At 46.4% G+C, this 26,607-nt stretch overlaps 1 pseudogene; it reads right to left on the reverse strand.

The window, feature by feature from the left end:
- The window catches only part of LOC108409165 (protein mab-21-like 3), a 156,410-nt pseudogene extending 129,871 nt beyond the window's left edge, over positions 1–26,539 (reverse strand).
- Positions 26,540–26,607: the final 68 nt, after the last annotated feature.

Below are 26,607 nucleotides of genomic sequence, written 5' to 3' on the forward strand. Positions count from 1 at the left end.
ACTCCCCAACTTCAAAGCTCTATTACAGAGCCATAGTAATCACGACAATTTTGTACTGGCACAAGAACAGAGCCACAGACCAATGGAAATGACTAGAGAATTCAGAAATTAACCCAGACATATATGGTCAACTAATATTCGATAAAGGGGCCATGGACATACAATGGGGAAATGCCAGTCTCTTCAACAGACAGTGCTGGCAAAACTGGACAGCTACATGTAAGAGAATGAAACTGGTCACTGTCTAACCCCATACACAAAAGTAAATTCGAAATGGATCAAAGACTTGAATGTAAGTCATGAAACCATAAAACTCTTAGAAAAAAACATAGGCAAAAATCTCTTAGACATAAACATGAGTGACCTCTTCTTGAACACATCTCCCCAGGCAAGGAAAACAAAAGCAAAAATGAACAAGTGGGACTGTATTAAGCTGAAAAGCTTCTGTAAAGCAAAAGACACCACCAATAGAACAAAAAGGTACCCTACACTATGGGAGAATATATTTGTACATGACAGATCAGATAAAGGCTTGACACCCAAAATATATAAAGAACTCACCCAACTCAACAAACAAAAAACAAATAATCCAATTAAAAAATGGGCAGAGGAACTGAACAGACAGTTCTCCAAAAAAGAAATACAGACGACCAACAGACACATGAAAAGATGCTCCACATCACTAATTATCAGAAAAATGCAAATTAAAACTACAATGAGGTATCACCTCACACCAGTAAGGATGCCTGCCATCCAAAAGACAAACAACAACAGATGTTGGTGAGGCTGTGGAGAAAGGGGAACCCTCCTACACTACTGGTGGGAATGTAAATTAGTTCAACCATTGTGGAAAGCAGTATGGAGGTTCCTCAAAAAGCTCAAAATAGAAATACCATTTGACCCAGGAATTCCACTCCTAGGAATTTACCTTAAGAATGCAGTAGCCCAGTTTGATAAAGGCATATGCACCCCTATGTTTATCACAGCACTATTTACAATAGCCAAGAAATGGAAGCAACCTCAGTGTCCATCAGTAGATGAATGGATAAAGAAGATGTGATACATATACAAAATGGAATATTATTCAGCCATAAGAAGAAAACAAATTTCAGCAACATGGATGGAGCTGGAGGATATTATGTTCAGTGAAATAAGGCAAGCAGAGAAAGAGAAATACCAAATGATTTCACTCACCTGTGGAGGATAAGAACAAAGGAAAAACTGAAGAAACAAAACAGCAGCGGAATCACAGAACCCAAGAATGGACTAACAGGTACCAAAGGGAAAGGGACTGGGGAGGATAGGTGGGGAGGGAGGGAGAAGGGGGGGGTGAGAAGAAGGGGGATATTAAGATTAGCATGCATGGGGTGGGGGGGAGGGAGAAACAGGAGGGCTGTAAAACACAGAGAAGACAAGTAGTGATTCTACAACATTTTGCTACGCTGATGGACAGTGACTGTAAAGTGGTTTATAGGGGGGACCTGGTATAAGGGAAAGCCTAGTAAACATAATATTCTTCATGTAGGTGTAGATTAATGATTAAAAAGGGGGGATTACTCCCTGATAGGATAAAACTAACTGTAAATCAACGATTAATGCATCCTTCAAATATCCTTAATTTTGATCACTTACAGGGTGTCAGATGATCGGCTATGGAGGTACACTTTTCTGATAATATTCCCTTCTCTTAAAAAAGAAAAAAACCAGTTCCTGGGTGGTGACCTCCAATGAGTTCTACACTATGGTATAAAGGGCATATCAAAGTGTGGGCAAACGGTCTGTTTGTGTTTATACAGAGGATCAAAGCCTAATTTGGCTACCCATAAAATAAACTAAGATACGATATGAAGAAGAACTTCCAACATCAGCACCCTCTGGAAGACTCATACCAGAAGATGATCATCAAGAAACCTTAACAAAGATCCAGGCAATGCTGCAGTTTAGCTGCATTCATCCCACCGGTTCCTGGACTTGCCATTGGAATGAAGAGGGAGGTATCTAAGCTGGCCTGGGCATGCAGTAAAACAACAAATTTGACTGGATCTATACTGTTGGAACTCAACCAAGAATTAGGAGAAGTGCAAGTTGTAGAACTCCAAAATCTTACCACTACAGACTGTCTACTGTTAAAAGAACATATGGGATTTGAATAGACCCCAGGAATGGGTTGTTTTAATTTGTCTGATTTCTCTCAGACTGTTCAACTTCAGTTGGACAATATCCACCATATCATAGATAAGTTTTCACAAATGCCTAGGGTGCCTAACTGGTTTTCTTGGTTTCACTGGAGATGGCTGGTAATTATAGATCTGCTTTGGTTATGTAACTTTATTCCTATTATGTTAATCGGCCTATGCAATTTAATTAGTAGTTTAAAACCTATACATGCTTAAGTTACTCTACAAGATATGTCAAATAAATAATCAAACTTCCCATGTTATCTTCCGTCTGCTACTCCTTTAGCTTCTCTTCTTCCTTCATAATTACAACCCTTAAATAGAATTCGGGCCTCATATTGAATTTACCGAGTATCATAATTCTTCCAAGTGGTAAAGATACCTCAAGACAAATACTAGGCATAAAAGCAACAGGGCATAAATCTGCAAAGAAGTAAAAAGCTAACCTTTTCAAACAATATTGTCTCTCTCTCACTTACCAACTTTACATATCCCTGTATGGCCCCGGAAGATGACTGGTTAGCCAGAGACGGGTAAGATTCCTCAAGGGAGGAACAATCTAAGACAGGCACAGTCGCAGGGGGGCCATCAGGTGAGAAATTGGGGATCAACAGAGGGGAGGCTTACAACCTCACCCCCCCTGTTCTGAGAGAAATCTTCTGCATCCGTGGATGTTTTGTTGCCCTTGTCTAGCTTGGATTAACACTTAGTCTACAGGCACAAACCTGATCATCTAAATTTGCTCTCTTCCAGCACTAAGCTATGTTTTCTACCTTTATCTTGCATCTACCTACCACATCAGAATTTTGTTAAAAATACTAATGATAATAACAATAATAATAATAATAATAATAATAATAATAATAATAATAATATAACGGAGAAATGTGATTCACATATAAATCAAGTATAAAAATAAAATGAATATACATATTTGACCTGATTGTTTATAGTTCGTAATGTGTGATCAAAACTGAAAGTTTCTGTGATGACTGCCCTTGTACTGTTCACCATGTACGAACTTACTCACTATGTAAGAACTTGTTCACCATGTAAAAACTTGTTCATTATGCTTCACAAGATTGGAGACTGACGAGAGTTAAGCTTGGGGTGGATTAATGATTGTACATTGAGCATTGAGTCCCCTATACAGAATTTTATTGATGTTAAAAACCATTTGATCAATAAATATGAGAGATGCCCTGTCACAAAAAAAATTAAAAAAAGAAATAAAGAGCATCTAAATTGGAAAGGAAAAACTAAAAAAAAAAGGGAGTTTGACAGAAAGTGCTAACGTACTGATTAAACCATATTTAGCTCGAAAAAAAAACTGGGCACAGGAACTGCACAGTTCTCCAAAAAAGAAATTCAGATGGTCAACAGACACATGAAAATATGCTCCACATCGCTACTTATCAGAGAAATGCAAATTAAAACCACAATGAGATATCACCTCACACCAGTAAGGATCGCCATCATCGAAAAGAAAAACAACAAATGTTGGCGAGGTTGTGGAGATAGGGGAACCCTCCAGCACTGCTGGTAGGAATGTAAATTAGTTCAACCATTGTGTAAAGCAGTATGGAGGTTCCTCAAAATGCTCAAAATAGACTTATCATTTGACCCAGGAATCCCACTCCTAGGAATTTACCCTAAGAATGCAGCACTCCAGTTTGAAAAAGACAGATGCACCCCTATGTTTATCACAACACTATTTACAATAGCCAAGAGTTGGGAGCAACCTAAGTGTCCATTAGTAGATGAATGGATAAAGAAGTTGTGGTACATATACACAATGGAACATTATTCAGCCATAAGAAGAAAACAAATCCTACCATTTGCAAGAGGGTGTTATGCTCAGTGAAATAAGCCAGGTGGAGAAAGACAGGTATCGAAGTATTTCGCTCCTCTGTGGAGTATGAGAACAAAGCAAAAACGGAAGGAACAAGGCAGCAGCAGACTCACAGGACCCAAGAATGGACTAACAGTTACCAAAGGGAAAGGGACCTGGGAGGATGGGTGGGAAGGGAGGGAGGGATAAGGGGGGAAAAGGGGCATTGCAGTCCGCACACGTAATGTAGGGGGTGGGGGGCCACGGCGAAGGCAGTATAGCACACAGAAGACTAGTAGTGATTCTAGAGCATCATAGTACACTGATGGACAGCGACTGTAATGGGGCCTGGGGAGCGGACCTGATAATGGGGGTGGGAGCAGGGGAGAGGGGGAGTCTAGTAGCCACAGTGTGTTGCTCATGTAATTGTCCATTACTGACACCACACCACACACACATACAGAGAGAGAGAGAGAGAGAGAGAGAGAGAGAGAGAGAGAGAGAGAGAGAGAGAGAGAGAGAGAGAGAGAGAAAAGATTCTAAGTCCCCAGAGAGACAGTCAGTAGAAAATAGGCCTTCCGGCCACCATGGATTCTTTCTGTTTGGTTTTGACAGGGCCCAGTCATAGATTCAGTGGTACAGCGAGGCCTTCCTCATTTTTTCTCACCTCAACAACCGAATTGCCGTGATAATATGCGTCTGGGCTTTTGAAATCAGTGGGTTTTACGATGTTCACGAATGTCAAGAAGTCATAACCAGATACAGAGGGAAGTTTGGACGCTCAAATAAACACGTCACTCCACAACACACTCTTTGCTCCCAACTGCTCCTGTCTAGAACTTGGGTGTTCCTTTCTACTTGTCCCTCGTCCTATCAGCGGTGATCACGCCGATGTCCCTCAAACATGGTGGTATGAGCAAAGCACCAAGTTTCCTCTTCTGTCTACAACAGGCCTGTGGTACAGGTCCTCTCAGATCTCAGAGGAAAAGCAGTAGCAGCGGGAGAAAACCCAAAGACACAGAAAAAAAAGACGGTACAGTACAATGAAAACTGACACAATGAAGGCAAGAGAAAAGAGACTTCTGAGACCCATACTTAATTCCTTCAGAGACACGAAAGACGCCGCCCCCATACAACAAAACTACACCACTATGGAAAAAGCACAGGCAGAGACCAAGTAGAGATCTGGAACCCGACCCCACGGGGCCAGAGGGAGGAGTCATCACGACGGCGGCAGCGGCAGCAGCAGCAGCAGCAGCAGCAGCATCTGGGGCCTGCCCCCCACACATGCTCTGCGCTCATCGCTGTTAAAGGTTAAGACTGTGGGGCTCGGCTCGCCGGGCCTCTCCCTAAGCACCCGGGGGTATACACGGCGGGGACCGAGGGGTCGGCGGCGGCATCTCGCCCGCATTTATATTCCGCACGGTTTGGAACATAACACATGGTTGGCGAAGGAGCGGGCGGCACCAGGTACCACTGAATGGGCAGCTGAGCTCTGAAGCCGAGTCCAGCCATTCACTGTGTCACCGCTGTTCAACAGATCCCGTTACCTGAAGGGTGATGTGCACGAGCTTACACACTCAGACCTGATATGGGAGGTTCTCGCCAAGTACGGACGGAGCAGGGAGAAGAGGGCACGCCTAAGTGAGAGTGCACGGGAAGGAAGCCTCCAAGAGGAGGTGACTAGAGAGCTGGGTCTTCAACGATCCATGTTCTTCTGCTGGGGTGAAGTGTCTTAAAAACCAGAGGTAAGAGGTGGGAACCCCCAGAGGAAATAATTCAGAGACGAGAAGGCACGAGACAGGGTCTTTTCAAGGAGCAGGGAGCTGGGCTCACAGGGATGGACATGTAGACAAAGTTAAGGCCAGGCCGTGAGTTGGGGCTGGAGAATTTCACATTTTATTCCGTAACTAACAGTGTCAGTGCTTCCACAGTAAAACAGTGAGCAGGCAGGGCCTAGGTCCACCAGGAAAGACCCGAGAAACCAGAAGCAGGGTTACTAGACATGGGACACGTAACATAAAGGATGAACTGTCAGGATCGGGAATGGACAGGCTGACTGCTGAGAGGAGGCAAGGTGGCCCCGCAAGCTTCCAGCCTGGCTGACGGGCAAGCACGGCGACACCGTCGAGACGAAGAAGTCTAAAGGAGATGCCTTTAAAAACAAAAAGTGTTTCCCGGTTTACTGTGTCGTGTTATTCACGTATGAGACACAGGCTCCCAAAACTAGACCAGAGAGAAAATCGGGGTGGCCAGGCCCAGTCAGAATGCGGGATGTGGCTCTGCTGAGACCTGGTGGTCCCTGGCCTACGCTTCCCGTGAGAAGCAAAGAAAGAACCTGCCCGCTAGGTAGGAAGGCAAGTCACGGGGTCTGCGCCCTCCCCTCAGAAGTCAGCCGCCTGGCTGGCCATGGCCAAGGGCGGGCCGTGCCCTGGGCGGCCTCTGGGTGGCTCCGCGCCGGGCTGTGAGCAGGCCCCGGCCTCCGGGACCGCGGGGTGGGGTGGGGGAGGGGGCACGGCACTGGCCGCCCGCCGCACCCATGCAGAGCCGGCACCCGGGCGGGCTGAGCTCTGACAGACGCGGGCACTGCAGCCCTCGACGGTCTGCATGGTGGCCTCGTTGGTCCAAACACACCCGCACGGCCCTCAGCGGGCAGTCCCGGGGGCTAGGGATTCGACTGGGGTTGGCCTGGGGGCCGCGCCGTGGCCTTGGCCCTGGCCCAGGGTCCTCTCTGGGCGGGGCCGGTGTGCTCAAGGCAGTGGGGGCTTGGTGACCCGGCCCGTGGCTGACGTCACAGTGGCCCAGGCCGCTTTGTGATGCGTCCCCTGGCTGACACACGTATCAGGCTCGCCCTAGCTGGGCAGCTCAGTGCGTGCTTGGCCTGAGAAGGAGTTAGCGGCAAAGGAGACCCTCTCCCTAGCTTCAGACCCTTTCCTCGGACCGTTTGGCGCACACCACAACCCATTTTTCCGTGTGGACAGTTTTCTCCTTCCTAAGGTTCGTGCCCCACCGCGCCCGCCGCCTCCCCAGCCCCACTTTCCTCGCCCGCCGGTCCTCCCCGTCCCCGGGACGCTGCCCCCTCCCCTCCTGCCAGGGAGCAGCCCGCACCTGCCCGCTGCCCTGGTCACAGGCTGTTCCACCGGGATCCCGTGCCCTTAGCAGCTGTCCTTTCCCACTTCTCCCAGCAGAGTTCCCACTTCCCCGGGGAGCAGTCCTGGGCCTCTGGACCAGCCTAGGCTCCCAGCAGGCGGCTGGAGAGAGACCACCCAGACGAGCTCCACCTCGGCAGGGCACACGGGCACCACTACCAGCCCGCCTCAAGGTGTCCTGCCTCTGCAAAACCGCCATCCAGAGTCAGCCACCACACAAGGCCGTGGGCGGCACAAGCGCCGGCCCGATGGCGGCCTCTGATGCTCGAGGCGAGCTGGTGGACAGGACGCCACCGTCGCTGGCCGTCGTCTCCCGGGCACCCCCGGCCGCACACAGGGCCGTGGGCAGAACCACCACCGCCCGCCTCCCGCGCACCTCGGACGTCCACCGCGCGGGCGGTCACCGTCCGGTCTCCCCGGGCCTCACACGATGCCGTGGGAGGCACAGACGACGGCCTCGGCCCTACCCGGAGGTCGGACGGGGACCCGACGGGCACGCCACCGCCCTCGGGAGAGACAGCTACAACCGCCCCCGGGGCCCAGACGAGGCCGTGGGCCGCACCACCGCCGGCCTGCCGCGCGCCTCGGACGCCCACCGCGAGGGCGGTCTACGTCCTGCCTCCCCTGGCCCCACTCGATGCCGTGGGAGGCACAGGCGACGGCCTCGGCCCTACCCGGAGGCCGGGCTGGGACCCGACGGGCACGCCACCGCCCTCGGGAGAGACACCTACAACTGCCCCCGGGGCCCAGACAAGGCCGTGGGCAGCACCACCGCCGGCCTGCCGTGCGCCTCGGACACCGACCGCACGGGCGGTCACCGTCCTGCCTCCCCCGGCCCCACTCGATGCCGTGGGAGGCACAGGCGACGGCCTCGGCCCTACCCGGAGGTCGCACTGGGAAACGACGGGCACGCCACCGCCCTCAGGAGAGACACCTACAACTGCCGGCCGGGCCCAGACGAGGCCGAGGGCAGCAGCACCGCCGGCCTGCCGCGCGCCTCGGACGCCCACCGCGAGGGCGGTCGACGTCCTGCCTCCCCCGGCCCCACACGATGCCGGGGGAGGCACAGGCGACGGCCTCGGCCGTACCCGGAGGTCGGGCTGGGACCCGACGGGCACGCCACCGCCCCCGGCACAGACAGCTACAACTGCCCCCCGGACCCAGACAAGGCCGTGGGCAGCACCACCATCGGCCTCCCGTGCACCTCAGAAACTCAACGCGCGGGCGGTCACCCTCCTGCCTCCCCCGGCCCCACCCGATGCCGCGGCAGGCGCAGACGACGGCCTCAGCCATACCCGGAGGTCGGACGAAGAGCCGACGGGCACGCCGCCGCCCTCGGGAGAGACAGCTACCACTGCCGGCCGGGCCCAGAGAAGGCCGAGGGCAGCAGCACCGCCGGCCTCCCGCGCACCTCGGACGCCGACCGCGCGGGCGGTCGTCGTCCTGCCTCCCCCGGCCCCACACGATGCCGTGGGAGGCACAGGCTACGGCCTCGGCCCTACCCGGAGGTCGGGCTGGGACCCGACGGGCACGCCGCCGCCCTCGGGAAAGGCACATACTAGTCCCCCCGGGCCCCCCACGAGGCCGTGGGCGGCACCACCGTGGGCCTCCTGCTCACCTCAGACGCCCACCGCGCTGGCGGTCATCGTCCGGTCTTCCCTGGCCCCAAACGATGCCGTGGGAGGCACAGCCCACGGCCTCGGCCCTAGCCCTAACTCGGACTCCGACCCGGTGGACGTGCCACAGCCATCGCCAACGGCACCCACAGGGCTCCCCCGGCTCCAGGCAAGGCCTATGTCCGTTTATAGGGGCTTCACATCCTCCTATCCATGTAACGCAATCCTTCCCAGAGCATGTGTGTATATTGTATGTTCACACTAAACCCTGTTTTTGCTAGTACGCCTCTGCTCTGTTTACTCTTTTGACTCGGCGACAGAGGAAGAACACACATACATGAGTGATAGTGTTCTGAGCCACACTTAACTATGCAACGTGTTCCATGCCCCAGTGACTGGGATGTGGAAGTCGCCGCGTTTTCTGACTGCGCGTGCGTGCTCACCGCGAGGTCTGCGTGCCGAGCGTTTAATGGATGACAACCCAGGGGGAGGCAAGTCCGGGGGAAGGAGGCCGGGTTGGCTTATTATGCGGCCCCTTCCCTCTCCTCTCCTCTCCCACTGCTCTGAGCTCACCGCAGGCTGGGGAATCCCTGCGGTGGCACAGGAAACCACTCTTATCATTTTGGCTTTTAAACATGTTTAGTTCTGTATGTGTGTGCCTCGTGTAACTGAGACTTTGGCCGATCATCCTCACGCACTCCCACTTCCCCACGAGAGAACGCATTGGGCATCCAGGTCCTCGAGGCTGGAGGAACGACAGAAGGAACTGCTTCTGCCTGCTGCATGATTATTGAAAATTCAAGCTTGCTTAGAATGTATCAAGTAGCTTAGTAATACCAGAAAAGGTCCTCTCTTTAATGACTGGCTGGCCTGACTCTAACCTAAACTGCTAAAATGTCGAACCACGTTGAGTTACAACTGTGCCCGCTTCTCGCTGACCCTAGAGTCTGCAGGGTCTCCACCAGACTTAATACACGCAGAATTCCTAACTTGTGGAGACCACATCCTAGTTGGAGGGGAGGAAAGAGACGATCGACACCTGTAAGTCTTCCGGTAGCTTAGCCGGTAACAGACACTACGAAGAATAAAAAGCAGGATATGGAGGCCTGCGATTATAGGCAGAGAAAAGCAGGGCTTTCAAAATAAACAGTGGACAGGGGAAGCCTCACCAGGGAGGTGGGACTTGAACAGTCTAGAAGGAGGTGACTGAACCAGGTGTCTGAGGGGAAAGCATTCCATACAATGGGATAAACTACTGAAAAAGCCAAGAGGAAGTATACTTGTGCTCTTCAGGGAGCAGTCAGTCAACAAATGCGGCTAGAATACAGTCAGCAAGGAGGGAAAAGAGGACCGGGGACAGAGATATAGGTTGAAGTCCCTGCACCACCATTTACTAGTTTCACAATCACACGCTGTTGACTCGACGTGCAAATGTCTCAATGAACCCAGTGCTGTCTCTACGGCCTAGTTACCTTGCAAGTTTTTGGAAACATAAGTAGGTAAGTGACATATAAGCCATCTTGATAACTGTTCATAAAGATAGATGGGAAGACAAAAAGATGATGATAGATACATAGATACATAGACAGACAGACATACAGATAGATGATAGATTAGATAGGATAGATGATAGGTATAGATAGAATAGAATAGATATAGATATAGATATAGATAGATAGACAGATAGATAGATAGATAGATAGATTGATAGGATAGATGATAGGTATAGATAGAATAGAATAGAATAGATAGATATAGATAGATAGATAGATAGATAGGATAGATGATAGGTATAGATAGAATAGAATAAAATAGATAGATATAGATAGATAGATAGATAGATAGATAGATAGATAGATAGATAGATAGATAGGCAGATAGACAGACAGACAGACAGACAGATAGATAGATATAGATAGATAGATAGATAGATAGATAGATAGATAGATAGATAGATAGATAGATGATAGATTGTTAGATAGCCATTTTGGGTTAACTGTTCTGTACATAAGGATAGATGGGTAGACAAAAAGATGATAGGTAGATGACAGATGACAGGTGATAGATGGTAGATTAGACAGATATAGATAGATTAGACAGATGATAGATATTCACAGATTAGATGAATAGATTGACAGAGACGATAGATAGATAAGATATATATAGATGACAGATAATAGACAGACTAGATAGGATAGATGATATAGGTAGGTTAGATTAGACAGATTGGTGATAGATATTGATAGATTAGATAGACAATATATATTATATATGTATGTATGTATATATATATATATATATATATACAGAGTTATGGACTGAATTTTTGGGCCGTTACCTCACCATCTCCCCCTTCTCCTAAACCCCCGCCACCACACACCCACACCCGCACTCACACCCACACCCACACACACACACACACACACACACACACACACACACACACACACATCCATGTTTGAACTGAGGCACGGTTGAAGCCCTAACCCCCACTGTCATGGTATGGGGAGGTGGGGCCTTTGGAGGAAATTAGGTTCGGAAGATATCATGAGGGTGTGGGTCGAGCGGCCATTACGCAATCAGTGCTATTAAGAGGAACAGGGGACAGAGCTTTCTCCCTCAACCCTGTGAGGACACAGCAGGGATGCGGCCATATGCAAGCCAGAAGAAGGGACCTCACCAGGAACTGAACCTGCCTTGGTCTTGGACTTCCGCTTCCAGAACGGCGAGAAATCAGTGTGTATGGAGTAAGCCCCCACTCAGGGACAGGCTGTTTATCAACTTGAGTAGACTAACACAGATATGTAGGTAAACAGAGACGCACTTAGACGATGGATGGAGAGAGCCCACGCATAGATATTTGTGCTTAGGTGTCTGCATAGGTATCTGTGCCCATCCACCTCTGCACTTTGAAGTCCGCTCCCTATGGGGGGAACACCAGGAGTACAACTTATGCACACTCTTTTTAAAGCGTGGGCTGCAATTTCCGATAACTGGGGTCTCCGTGAAGTCTCAGCCGTGTGCGTGTGCGTGTGCGCGCGCGCGTGCGTGTGTCTGTGTGTGTACACCACTGCCCCTATCGGTCTACAATCACAGCAGACGCAAAAGTAACAAAGGAACGTGGGAGAGGGCAAACATCTTGCAGACTCTGACCAGAAAGAGCAAAATTTCCCACTAGCCTCTGGGGATATCTTTGCCAAGTGTTTCTACGCAATTTTAGAAAGATCTTCCTGGGAATGTTGCTGGGACCACTCTGAACCATCAAGTTAGTTAAATAAGCCAGGACAGGAGAGCAGCAAAGAGCACCCGCGGTGTCTCTCCTATGTATCAGGCCGAGGTGTACAAGGCTTTAATTCTACTACATCACTTCACTTCATCTCACCAAGGCTGACGTGGGATGACCTTATGCACCACCTTCATCCACGAGTAGAAAGTTACTTCAGAATCACTTCCCTTAACAGGAAACAAATAAATGCAGGGACATGAACATTCCTAGAATTCCTGCCACCATCACCCCACTCTTTATGCTCAGCACCCTTTTCACATGAGCATGAAACATAGCTCTCGACGCTACTTTTCCATCTCAGACAGACCTCACCCACGTCTAAATGCCTAAACGCACTGAAACTCCACCTCCACCTTGACAGCAGAGGGGAGCAGTCTCCCCCACAAGCTAGCTGGCCTGCCGCCTCAGCAAGCCCATGGGCCACTGGCCCACAACAGCCCCGCGTGTCACCAAAAGGTAGTTCCCTTAACCAGTGACTACACGCATGCTCTCTGGAGATGGGCCACCCAGGTGACATCGGCGCACAGGCACAAGGACCTACTACTGGGCATGCACCTGCCTCGGCCCCCACGCAGGCCAGCCAGGGTGCTCCCTGCGTGGGGCCTCGGACACGCCCCGTAGCTCACGCAGCCGGCCCCAGCAGGACCGGCCCCGGGGCAGAGCAGCCGGAGGGCACCAACCCGCCCAGGTTCAAGAGTCCAGCCCGCCAACCACACCATCCGCACCCAGCAGACTCGGGCCACCTACCCAGGAGACGTTCCCACCCCTAGCCACTCCTCTCAAGACCCAAACACACAGCTAACTCACATAAACAAACACAAGGAACTGAGACTGAGAAGGAGGACACAGAGGAATGAATGTGCACCCAGGGACAGCACGTCGACAAAAGTGAGAAAAGAGATACATAGATGGACAGACGATGGACAGATTAGGCTGATGTACGTACATATAGACAATAGATTAATTAGATAGATAACAAAGATGGGAGTAGATAGATACATGATAGATCATAGAGAGACAGAAGACAGACAGATAGGAAGGCATAATACTAGTAAACAAAGCTATCCTTCACTCCAGACCACCTACGTGCCGTGCTCCCTTCCAGGAGACTCACTTGAGATCCAAGGACACAGACACACGACAGGCCGAAGGGGTGGGGACAGGTACCCTACACAAGTGAAAGTGAAAAGCAGAAGAAAACAAACAAAAAAAAAAGGGTTTCTGTTTGAGTCCCCAGAGGCAGTCAGTAGAAAACAGCCCTATCCTAGCCACCGTGAATTCTTTCCGTTTGGTATCAGCAGTGCCCTGCCATAGATTGAGTGGTACGGCAATGTCCTTCTCATTTTTTCTCACCTCAACAACTGACTTGCTGTAATAATATGCGTCTGGGCTTTGGACATCGGTGGCTTTAATGCTGTTCACGAATGTCAAGAAGTCATAACCAGATAAAGAGGGAAGTTTGGACGCTCAAATAAACACGTCACTCCACAACGCACTCTTTGCTCCCAACTGCTCCTGTCTTAGGAACTGGTGTTCCTTCTCACCTGTCCCTCCTCCTATCAGCGCTGATCACGCCGATGTCCCTCAAACACGGTGGTGGTGAGCAAAGCAACAAGTTTACTCTTCTGTCTACAGCAGGCCCAGAGGAAGGACGCCTGTGGTCTTCGGGGAGCACCTAAGTCAACGGATGTGGCGAAGAATTCAGCCAGCATCTGACAAGGAGCTAAAAGAGGACAGAGGACAGAGATACGGGTTGAAGTCCCTGCACCACCACTTACTGGTTTTGTAAGCACATGCGGCTGACTCGACCTGCAAGTGTCTCAGTGAACCCGGTGCTCTCTCTGTGGCCTAGTTACCTTGCAAGACTTTTGGAAGCATAATGTAGGGAAGTGACATAGGCTATGTTGTCAACTGTCCTGTACATAGGATAGATGGGCAGACAGAAAGATGACTGCTTGATTGACTGATAGATAGGTAGACAGAGAGATAGACACAGATATACGTCGATTAAGACAAAGCTATTGCTCATCGGCCGGAGAGCAATGAAGAAAGCACAGAGCGAAACTACAGACAAAAAGCAAGCACGAAATCCAGTTTAAAAAGTGCAATAAGCAGCCATAAGGAGAGAAGAAATCCTACCATTGGCAACAACATGGGTGGAGCTACAGGGTATCATGCTCAGTGAAATAAGCCGGGCGGAGAAAGACAAGTACCAAATGATTTCGCTCATAGGTGGAGTATAACGACAAAGAAAACCTGAAGGCACAAAACAGCAGCAGAACCACAGTACCCGAGAATGGACTACCAGTTGCCAGAGGGAAAGAAAGGGACTGGGGAGGGTGGGTGGGGAGGGAGGGAGGGATAAGGGCAGGGAAAAAGACAGGGGGCATTACGATCAGCATGTATAATGTGTGGGGTGGGGGGGGGTCATGGGGAGGGCTGTACAACACAGGGAAGACAAGTAGTGGTTCTACAGCATCTTACTACACGCTGACGGACAGCGACTGTCACGGGGTTTGTGGGGGCGGGCAGGGGTGACTTGTTGAAGGGGGGAGCCCAGTAAACATAATGTTCTTCATGTAATTGTAGATGAATGATAACAACAAAAAAAATTATTTGAAGTGCACCAGGGACACAGCTCTCAATGGTCAGAATACAAGGACAGGCGTTAAATGCGCCAGTCAAAAGGCACAGGGTTAAAGGAAGGGATGAAAACTCAAGACCACCTACGTGCTCCCTTCCAGGAGACTCACTTGAGATCCAAGGACACAGACAATCTACAAGCTGAAGGTGGGGGGAAAGGTACCCTACACAAGTGAAACTGAAAAAAAACAAAAAAACCAAAGGATGGGTCAATGGGACTAAAGACGGCGGCTCAGGTGAGAAGGGAGGTGGAAACCTCCTCCCAAAACCAGAACCACATACATAGGTAACAATATGGAAGTAAAACAACTACACCAAATCCTGGAAGAGCAGCAGCAGGGCAGGAGGCTGCTGCGGCAGGCTGTCACCTCAAGGAGAAGGGTGACGTACCAAAAAGCCTGTGACCCAGAGGGACCCCAAAGCCCTTCCCGCACCCGAGCTCACGGGGGGTGCGGGTGGGGGAGGGGGAGGACGAGAAACGGAACCGGGGAGGTGGGTGGAGGCCTAGGACTGCCAAACACCCAGCCCTGGAGATGAGATGTGCTCTGGGAGCGCGAACCTACCGTACACGTGGTGCGCTCCGCAGGATCGGTGGGGTCGGAAAGCGAAGACAGGCGGAAGACTTCGAGAGACTTGCGATGCCGGCCACTTGTGGGACAACACAGGGATCCACATCCGGCCGCTGTGGGACGAAAGAAAGGCGGGCAGTCTGAGAGACTTCCCAACAGCGAGAGAGCCGCTAAAGGGGCCATGCTTCCACACAGCTTGCCGCTCAGGAGAAAGGACAGGTGCGCCAAACTGCCCGGGTGCACTCTGCCCGGCAGGCGGGGGAACATTCAGGAGCTCCGGGCGCTCCGTCCCCCGGCTGGCCTCGCAGCTCCGAGGCCCCCTACCGTGCTGCGACTGATACACGGCCTGCCTCCCCGCCGGCACCGGCCTGCAAAACGGCCGCCCTCCCCCACACCCCCACCTACGGCAGCTTCTCCCTGCGTGCTCCGCAAACTGGCCCTGGCAGTGGAGACGGGCAGTGCGGCCGGGGAGCAGGAAAGACCTCTTTCCTCCCGGCAGGGGGAGGGCACCGGCACCACTCCCCTGGTGAAACCCTGCCATCCCCCCAAGGGCTGAGCAGCTCCAGAGAGTAAAGCTTCTGGGAGCTAGAGGGCGCCACCTACCAATATGAACCTTCAAAGGAACCTGGCAACTGGACTCAAATCAATCTTCCTGAGAAAGAGATCTCAAAATAAACATCAGGAGCATACGTGCTCATCGGAGCTACAGAAAAAAAACTGCCCCTGTCTCTTGAGTGCAATTCCGTCTCTGTCTCTCTGTCTCTCTCTGTCTCTGTCTCTGTCTCTCTCTGTCTCTCTCTGTCTCTCTCTCTCTCTCTCTCTCTCTTTCTCCCTGTCTCTCTCACCAGGAGCTCTGCTGAGGCCCTGTTCTGAGAGGGATGCTGCGACAGCCCAGCAGGAATGGCACGGCTCTCGGGTCCACCCCGGCCGGTGCCAGGACAGTCCCACACGGGCTCTGACTGAACTGCAAACGGGGGACGCCGCACGTCTAACTCCGCAGGAAAGACAACAGTGCCGCATGCTAGCCTTCCCATTAATGAGTGGTGGCTACGTGGCTCCACCGATACCAGGTGACGTCAACACCCCGGGCTTTATCTCCTTGGCAATCTTTTTTCCCTATGAATCTTGAAAGCAGCACATGGAAAGATACAACCTACCAGTCTCCACACCATCTCACCTCTCAGCTTTACGCTAGATGTTCCTGCATCACAGCTTCTGCTCTTCGTTCCAGTTTTCTCGGCCGGTTGGTGTTCTTGGGAAAAAATAAAATATTTTGAGTTGGACTGAGATTCCAGGGGGTAAAAGATTCTGTTTGAGCACCATCAGTAGAAGAAAAAGACAACTACTGTATGGGAGAATATATTCGTAGATGACATATCCTATAAGGGGTTGCCATCCAAAATGTATATTAAGAGATTATGCACCTCAACACACAAAAAGAAATAATCCAATTACAAAATGGGCAGAGGATCTGAACAGATACTTCTCCAGAGAAGCAATTTCAGGTGGCCAACACGCACATGAAAGGATGGTCCACATCACTAATCATCAAGAACAGCAGACTACAACCACAATTGGGTATCACCTCTCACCAGTTAGGATGGACACCATCCAAAAGACAGACACCACTAGGTGTTGGCGATTTGGAGTAAAGGGAACACTCCTACACTGCTTGTGGGAATGTCAGTCAGTTCAACCATTGTGTAAAACACTATGGAGGTCCCCAAAAAACCAAAAAAACAGAAATACCATTTGACTCAGGAATTCCTCTTCTTGGAATTTACCCTAAGAATGCAGGAGCCCAGAGCGTGAAGCCAAGATGGCGGCGTGAGTAGGACAGTGGGAATCTCCTCCCAAAAACATGTATTTTTGAAAATACAACACATACAACTATCCCTAAAAGAGAGACCAGAACACACAGGATAACAGCTAGACTACATCCACACCTGCGATTACACAGCGCCTGGTGAAAGGGGTAAGATACAAGCCACAGTCCTGCAGGACCCTAGGTCCCTCACCGCAGCTCCCGGCGGAAGGAGGGGAGAGGGAGCCCATGACTAATAAACACCCAGGCCTAGCCATCTGCACCAGAGCGCAGACACCAGTGCATGCATGGGGTGATTGAAACCATGGAAGCAGGAGAGTAAGACGTGTGACAGTGTCCCCCAGTCGGTGTCTCTCAGATAAAGAGAAGCGTGTGTTTTTTGAAAGTCTTAAAGAGACAGGGACTCCACCCCATACCTGGACAGAAGCGTACCGGATCCCAGTCCAGGAGCTGGAAATTCCAGGGAACTCCAGGCGCACTAACTCCCTGGGCAACAGCTCTGAGAACCCTCACAGATGTAAACACCCAAACAGCCCCCCGTCCATACCCCCTTCAGTAACCCCACCATATCAGAGGAGGAGCCTGAGGCTCGCCATGCCCACAGCAAGGGAGCTTCCTACATACCAGACGGGCAAGACACAGAGACGCAGTCTACACGCAATTGCCCAAAACAAGCCACTAGGGGTCACAGTTGTCCCAGTAAAGATAGGGTAGGAGCAAGTGGAAAGAGTCTTGGCTCTCCCGGTTGACAGACAAGTCAACAGCATACCACTGTACCTATCAACATTAGAAGGCAAAAAAATTTGATCCACACAAGACTAACCCAGACAGCTTCGACAGCTTCTACATCTTCCCCTGAGAAGGAACCTGGGGAGATAGAGTTAACCAATCTTCCTGAAAAAGAATTCAAAAGGAAAGTCATAACCATGCTGATGGACTTGGAGAGAAATATGCAGAAAATTAAGGAAGAATACAGACATAAAACAACATCTGGAAGGACTTCAAAGCAGAATGGACGAGATGCAACAGACCATTAATGGACTAGAAAACAGAAAACAGGAACACAGAGAAGCTGATGCAGAGAGGGATAAAAGATCTCCAGGAATGAAAGAATATTAAGAGAACTGTGTGACCAATCCAAACAGAACAATATCTGCATTATAGGGGTACCAGCAGAAGAGAGAGCAAAAGGGGTACAAAGTGTCTTTGAAGAAATAATTGCTGAAAACTTCCCCAAACTAGGGGAGGAAATGGCCTCTCAGACGACAGAGGTACACAGAACTCCCATGACAAGGGATCCAAGAAGGGAAACACCAACAGACATAATAAGTAAAATAGCAAAGATCAAAGACAAGGACAAAGTATTAAAGGCAGCCAGAGAGAAAAAAAAGATCACCTACAAAGGAAAACCCATCAGGCTATCTATCATCAGACTTCTCAACAGAAACCCTACAGGCCAGAAGAGAATGGCATGATATACTTAATGCAATGAAACAGAAGGGCCTCGAACCAAGAATACTGTATCCAGCACGATTATCATTTAAATATTAAGAAGGGATTAAACAATTCCCAGACAAGCAAAAGTTGAGGGAATTTGCCTCCCACAAACCACCTCTACAGGGCATCCTACAGGGACTGCTCCAGATGGGAGCACTCCTAAAAGCGGCACAGAACAAAACACCCAGCATATGAAGAAAGGAGGAGGAGGAATAAGAAGGGAGAGAAATGAAGAATCATCAGACTGTGTCTATAATAGCTCAATAAGCGAGTTAAGTTGGACAGTAAGATAGTGAAGAAGCTAACCTTGAACCTTTGGTAACCACAAACTTAAAGCCTGCAATGGCAATAAGTACGTACATACATTTCAATAATCACCCTAAATGTAAATGGACTGAATGCACCAATCAAAAGACACAAGAGTAATAGAATGGATAAAAAAAGCAAGACCCATCCATATGCTGTGTACAAGAGACTCACCTTAAACCCAAAGACATGCACAGATTTCAAGTCAAGGGATGGAAAAAGGTATTTCATGCAAACAACAGAGAGAAGAAAGCAGGTGTTGCAATTCTGGTATCAGACAAAACAGACTTCAAAACAAAGACAGTAACAAAAGATAAAGAAGGACATTACGTAATGATAAAGGGCTCAATCCAACAAGAGGATATAACCATTATAAATATATATGCACCCAATACAGGAGCACCAACATACCTGAAACAAATACGAACAGAACTAAAGAAGGAAATAGAATGCAATGCATTCATTCTGGGAGACTTCAACACACCACTCACTCCAAAGGACAGCTCCACCAGACAGAAAACTAAGTAAGGACACAGAGGCACTGAACAACACACTAGAACAGATGGACCTCACAGGCATCTATAGAACTCTACATCCAAAAGCCACAGGATACACATTCTTCTCAAGTGCACTTGGAACATTCTCCAGAATAGACCACATACTAGGCCACAAAAAGAGCCTCAGTAAATTCCAAAAGACTGAAATCCGACCAACCAACTTTTCAGACCACAAAGGCATAAAACTAGAAATCAATTGTACAAAGAAAGCAAAAAGGATCACAAACACATGGAGGCTTAACAACATGCTCCTAAACAATCAATGGATCAATGACCAAATTAAAATGGAGATCCAGCAATATATGGAAACAAATGACAACAACACAAAGCCCCAACTATTGTGGGATACAGCAAAAGCAGTCTTAGGAGGAAAGTATATAGCAATCCAGACATATTTATAGAAGGAAGAACAATCCCAAATGAATGGTCTAATGTCACAATTATCAAAATTGGAAAAAGAAGAACAAATGAGGCCTAAGGTCAGAAGAAGGAGGGACATAAGAGATCAGAGAAGAAATAAAATTGAGAAGAATAAAAAATAGCAAAAATCAATGAAACCAACAGCTGGTTCTTTGAGAAAATGAAATAGATAAGCCTCTAGCCATACTTATTAAGAGGAACAGAGAGTCAACACACATCAACAGAATCAGAAGAAAGGAAAAATCATGACGGACCCCACAGGAATACAAAGAATTATTAGAGAGCACTATGAAAACCTATATGCTAACAAGCTCGGACACCTAGGAGAAATGGACAAATTCCTAGAAAAATACAACCTTCCAAGACTGAGCCAGAAAGAAACAGAAAACCTAAACAGACCATTTACCAGCAACGAAATTGAAGCGGTAATCAAAAAACTACCAAAGAACAAACCCCCTGGCCAGATGGATTTACCTTGGAATTTTATTAGACATACAGAGAAGACATAATATCCATTCTCCTTAAAGTTTTCCAAAAAGTAGAAGAGGAGGGAATACTCCCAAACTCATTCTATGAAGCCAACATCACCCTAAAACCAAAATCAGGCAAAGACCCCACCAAAAAAGAACACTACAAATATCCCTGAACGTAGACACAAAAATACTCAACAAAATATTAGCAAACCGAATTAAAAAATACATCAAAAGGATCGTACACCATGACCAAGTGGGATTCATCCCAGGGATACAAGGATGGTACAACATTCCAAAGTCGATCAGCATCATCCACCACATCAACAAAAAGAAAGACAAAAACCACATGATCATGTCCACAAATGCTGAAAAAACATTTGACAAAACTCACCATCCATTCATGATAAAAACTCTCAACAAAATGGGTATAGAGGGCAAGTACCTCAACATAATAAAGGCCATATATGATAAACCCACAGCCAACATCATACTGAACAGCGAGAAACTGAAAGCTTTTCCTCTGCGATTGGGAACAAGACAGGAATGCCCACTGTCCCCACTGTTATTCAACACATTACAGGAGGTCCTTGCCGTGGCAATAAGACAAAACAAAGAAATACAAGGAATCCAGATTGGTAAAGAAAAAGTTAAACTGTCACTATTTGCAGATGACATGATATCGTACATAAAAAACCCTAAAGACTCCACTCCGAAACTAGTAGAGCTAATATCGGAATACAGCAAAGTTGGAGGACACAAAATTGACACACAGAAATCTGTGCCTTTCCTATACACTAACAATAAACTAATAGAAAGAGAAATCAGGAAGACAATTCCATTCACAATAGCATCAAAAAGAATAAAATACCTAGGAATAAACCTAACCAAGGAAGTGAAAGACCTATACCCTGAAAACTACAAAACTCTCAAGAGAAATTAAAGAGGTCACTAACAAATGGAAACCCACCCCATGCTCTTGGCTAGGAATAATTAGTATCATCAAAATGGCCATCCTGCCCAAAGCAATATACAGATTCGATGCAATCCCTATCAAACTACCAATAGCTTTCTTCAGGGAACTGGAGCAAATAGTTCAAAAATTCATATGGAAACACCAAAGACCACGAATAGCTAAAGCAATCTTGAGAAGGAAGAATAAAGCGGAGGGAATCTCACTCCCCAACTTCAAGCTCTACTACAAAGCCACAGTAATCAAGACAACTTGGTACTGGCACAAGAACAGAGCCACAGACCAATGGAACAGAATAGAGACTCCAAACATTAACCCAAACATATATGGTCAACTAATATTCGATAAAGGGGCTATGGACATACAATGGGGAGATGACAGTCTCTTCAACAGATGGTGCTGGCAAAACTGGACAGCTACACGTAAGAGAATGAAACTGGATCACTGTCTAACCCCAGACACAAAAGTAAATTTGAAATGGATCAAAGACTTGAATGTAAGTCACGAAACCATAAAGCTCTCAGAAGAAAACATAGGCAAAAATACCTTAGACATAAACATGAGTGACCTCTTCTTGAACATATCTCCCCGGGCAAGGGAAACAAAAGCAAAAATAAACAAATGGGACTTTATCAAGCTGAAAAGCTTCTGTACAGCAAAGGACACCATCAATAGAAGAAAAAGGTATCCTACTATATGGGAGAATATATTCATAAATGACACATCTGATAAAGGGTTGACATTCAAAATATATGAAGAGCTCACACACCTCAACAAACAAAAAGCAAATAATCCAATTAAAAAATGGGCAGAGGAGCTGAATAGACAGTTCTCTAAAGAAGAAATTCAGATGGCCAACAGACACATGAAAAGATGCTCCACATTGCTTGTCATCAGAGAAATGCAAATGAAAACCACAATGAGATCTCACACCAGTAAGGATGGCTACCATCCAAAAGACAAACAACAAATGTTGGCGAGGTTGTGAGGAAAGGGGTACCCTCCTACACTGCTGGTGGGAATGTAAATTAGTTCAACCATTGTGGAAAGCAGTATGGACGTTCCTCAATATGCTCAAAATAGAAATACCATTTGACCCAGGAATTCCACTTCTAGGAATTTACCCTAAGAATGCAGCACTCCAGTTTGAAAAAGACACATGCACCCCTATGTTTATCGCTCACTATTTACAATAGCCAAGATAAGGAAGCAACCTGAATGTCCACCAGTAGATGAATGGATAAATAAGATGTGGTACATATACACAATGGAATATTACTGAGCTATAAGAGAACAACAGATCCTACCATTTCAACAACATGGATGGAGCTAGAGGGTATTATGCTCAGTGAAATAAGCCAGGCGGAGAAAGAAGGGTACCAAATGATTGCACTCATATGTGCAGTATAAAGAGAAAAAGAAAACTGAAGGAACAAAACAGCAGCAGAAGCACAGAACCCAAGAACGGACTAACAGTTACCAAAGGGAAAGTGACTGGGGAGGACGTGTGGGGAGGGTAAGGGCTGGAAAAAAGAAAGGGGGCATTACGAATAACATGTATAGTGTTGGGTGGGGGCACGGGGAGGGCTGTGCAACACAGAGAAGACAAGTAGTGAATTTACAGCGTCTTACTATGTTGATGGACAGTGACCGTGAACGGGTATGTGGGGGGGACTTCGTGAAGGGGGGAGCCTAGTAAACATGTCCTTCATGTAATTGTAAATTAATGATACCAAAATAAAATTAAAATTAAAAAAACCTATTATTTAAATCTGTGATTTAGTTATTATAATTTTCTATAAAAGCCCAAGACTGAAAATAGTTGATATTATATACTTTAAATTAATGACCCTCAAAATTGATTTCTTTTTTTTTGTATAAGCTTTTTAGCTAAGTAATTGTATGTCTCCTTGGTTGTTTACACAAATTAGGTTTTCAATTCACATGTGCTATAGATAAAATTAACAGCTTAACCTGCTGTGGCATATAATTGCTGTTAATTCATGATAACAACAATTGCTTTAAAAAAAAAAAGCAATACTTATACCATTACCAACTAAAACATCCTCAGCCAAACAAAATTAAGCACATATGTGCAGTGGCCGAAAGGATACCTGGAGCTGTGAGCAATAACAATGGTTTCTCCCAACCTGCCCCTTCCCTTGACTTAGTTTGGTTTTACTGAAATTTGTTTGTGGAGGGGAACCCCCCACCCCTTACTCCCAGAGCTACAGCCAAAAATTTCTATTAAAATGGCAAAATATAAATCAGACTGTAGAGAAACAGGCAGTTTAAGCAAATATCTACAGTAATAATGGAAAACCTGCTATCTAGGACCCAAAGACTGCAGTCCTAAAATGTGATAGGCTTTGGAAAGTCAGCTAGCTCCTTGCTAACTCAAAATGTGGCCCACACTGCAGCAACGCTGAAACTGTTTTGTTTTTTTTTTTAAGAAAAATCAGAATTTCAAGCATCAGCCCACATGTACTGAATCAGAATTTTACACACATTAAAATTTACAAGTCATGATATAGAAAATTCTTCGCCTAACAGTTTGTATATCAATTCCAGTAATTTCTGATATTCTAACGACTCCTCAAAAATTCAAATTCAGATACAGAATATTCAGAGAACAGACAGCTTACCTGCTATACCCAAAGCCCATTTACATATCATTTGCTTTACTTTTTCAAATCTCAGAGTCATTATAAACTGCTGATCTGCAGTTTGTGGTAATAAAGAAGAGGGATAATCTTTTTGTAAGATCTTGGAAAATCTTAAATATATGGAGAAAGTTGAAATACTTAACACTCAGTGACTATTTTAAACAATTTCATCAGAAGAGTCTTTCCTAAATAAAATCTTGTTTGGGAAGGAGCCCAATATAGTAAAATATGAATAAAGGACTCTGCTTTGGGGCAGGGAAGGCATTGAGCAGTAGTAGCCAAAGCATCTCAACAGAACCAACTCATTGGATTCCTCAGTGTGCAGTTTGGAAAACTCTGCCCTAAAGGAACTACTTAAAAGTCTAAAAACAAACTAACTGTCACACTAATCACAAGTAAAGTTCATTATTGATCAAAGTGAGCCCTAAAGATCTCTTTATAGAAACCTACTATTCAATTTAGTTTTAAAGAGCACTAGATATTATATAATTAAGCATCTTTCCTAATTCAAATTGATCTCCTCCCAAAATAATCTAATTGCTGAGGCTGGTTTTAATTAATATATTATTTTCAACTGTATTAATTTAGTTAATAGTATGCCTACCATATACAAGACATTATGTTAAGTTTTACAAAGGCAATATAAATGGACAAAGTAGTCATGGAACACAGTGAAGTGCCAAAAAAATCTATATAAATACAGTAGAATGGGACAAAAATTAACTGCAGGTGTTAGAAAAGGCTTCATGGAAAGATACCTCCTGAAGCAAGCCTTGAAAAGTATGTAGGACTTTGAAAGGCAAAGAAGGCTAAGTGGAAGAACTAGGAAAAAAGGCATCACAAGCAGAGGTAAAACTTGTTTGAGGAACAGGCTGAAAACATTGGGTTTATTCACAGAAGAGCCTGAAATCACTTGCAATCTCCCAATAACAAGAATCTTGAGTTGTTCGTTCTATAGCAATAGTACCTACAAAACTCAAGGGTCAATATGCCTGTATAGTATAGTACAAGCATTAAATATCAACTATTTGAATGAATTACTAAATGCAGGTAATCTAGTCTGGCTGTGTATAGGGCAAATGCAGAAAATAGTGGTTGAAAAGGTAGTTTAGGACCTTATAATAGATATAACCCTGAATACCACAGTTTAAATTTAACACTGCAAACAATGGTAAACTACTTACATGAGAAATACTGATCTAGCAGTTTTAAGCAGGACGGATTGGAGCGGGACGAGATTTCCAGTAGAGAGACTGCAATATTCACTCTGGTGCAATAGTTTAGGTAAGAAGTAAGGGTCTCATCTAAGGTTGTAGCAGTAGAGTCAAAAATACGGAGATGATTATGAATGAGACAAAATGAATCAAAAATTTTTCTTACTTTGTGGCTGGGCAACGAAGAGCTATAACTAAAAAAAACGTAGAAGTAAAATCTACTGGACTTTAGCAAGTTCTCTACAGAGGAAGCGGGAAGGCAAAAAACAAGGAAATCCCAAAGATTGGCAAAAATGTAGAGCAGGAAATCTCTTACGCACTGGTGGTGCCCACTGGTACACTGTATAAAAATATTAAGCAATACATAGTAAAATCAAAGCTGTATGCCATTTCCATCACAGTAATTCCACTTCCAGATATAGAATCCAGAAAAGTTCTCATTCATGTGCACAAGAGGTCATATACAGAAATGTAAATTTCAGCACTATTTGTATAGTGAAATATTGGAAAAATAAATCAAAAGGTTGTGGTATGTTTATAAAACAAAATAGTATATACCAGTTAAAATGAATAAACTAGAGCTACACTTATAAACATGGATATATATCTTTAGTATATAAGCACAACCACCTGAAAGAAAAAGTTGTATTTACTTCTTATTCATCATTTTTAGGACAGAGCAATCCTAAATAAACCAGTGAAAAAAGGAAATGGGTATGTCTTATGAATGATGGATGAAACAAGTCTCTGGAGAACAAAGAAGATGGAAATCAAAAAGCACATCTTAGGTTTAGTGGGAGGGATTAAACAGCTTTTTGTTTTACAAACCTAAGACTTGAAACCATAAAACTCTGAACAATAGGTAGTAAGCGCTTGGATGTTGATTTCAGCAAATTTTTTCTGCGTTATGTCCCAGGCACGGGAAACAAAACCAGAAGTAAACAAGTGTGGCTACATCAAACTAAATGGCTTCTGGGCAGGAAATGAAATCCTCTAAAAGACAAAAAGGAAACCTACTTGTTAGGCAGCAAATTAGCTATGAGCGGGGTGCAAAGAGAAAAAGGCCAGAAACTAAAAGGACCCAAAATTAATCAATTAAACTTAATTACTTCTTGGCAAATAGTGAATCTGTGGCGTCTTATTACTGATGGACAATGACTGCAGTGGGGGAGACTCATATGCGTGAATGTAGTGACCATTGTTTTTCCACGTGAAACCTTCATAGGAGTGTATATCAATACCACCTTAATAAAAAATTTTAAAAGATCTTACCTGTTTTGTTAAAATGCAATCTTATCTTTAAGATGGGATGCTTCCTGCCTTTAACTGTTGTTTGTGGCTGGGCTTACTTGCCATATTAATTGCCCAGGTTACGTATCACTTGATTTGGGTCTGGAGGAAAAGCAGC

The sequence above is a fragment of the Manis javanica genome, chromosome 4, assembly GCF_040802235.1.
Source record: "Manis javanica isolate MJ-LG chromosome 4, MJ_LKY, whole genome shotgun sequence".
NCBI classification, from domain to species: Eukaryota; Metazoa; Chordata; class Mammalia; order Pholidota; family Manidae; genus Manis; species Manis javanica.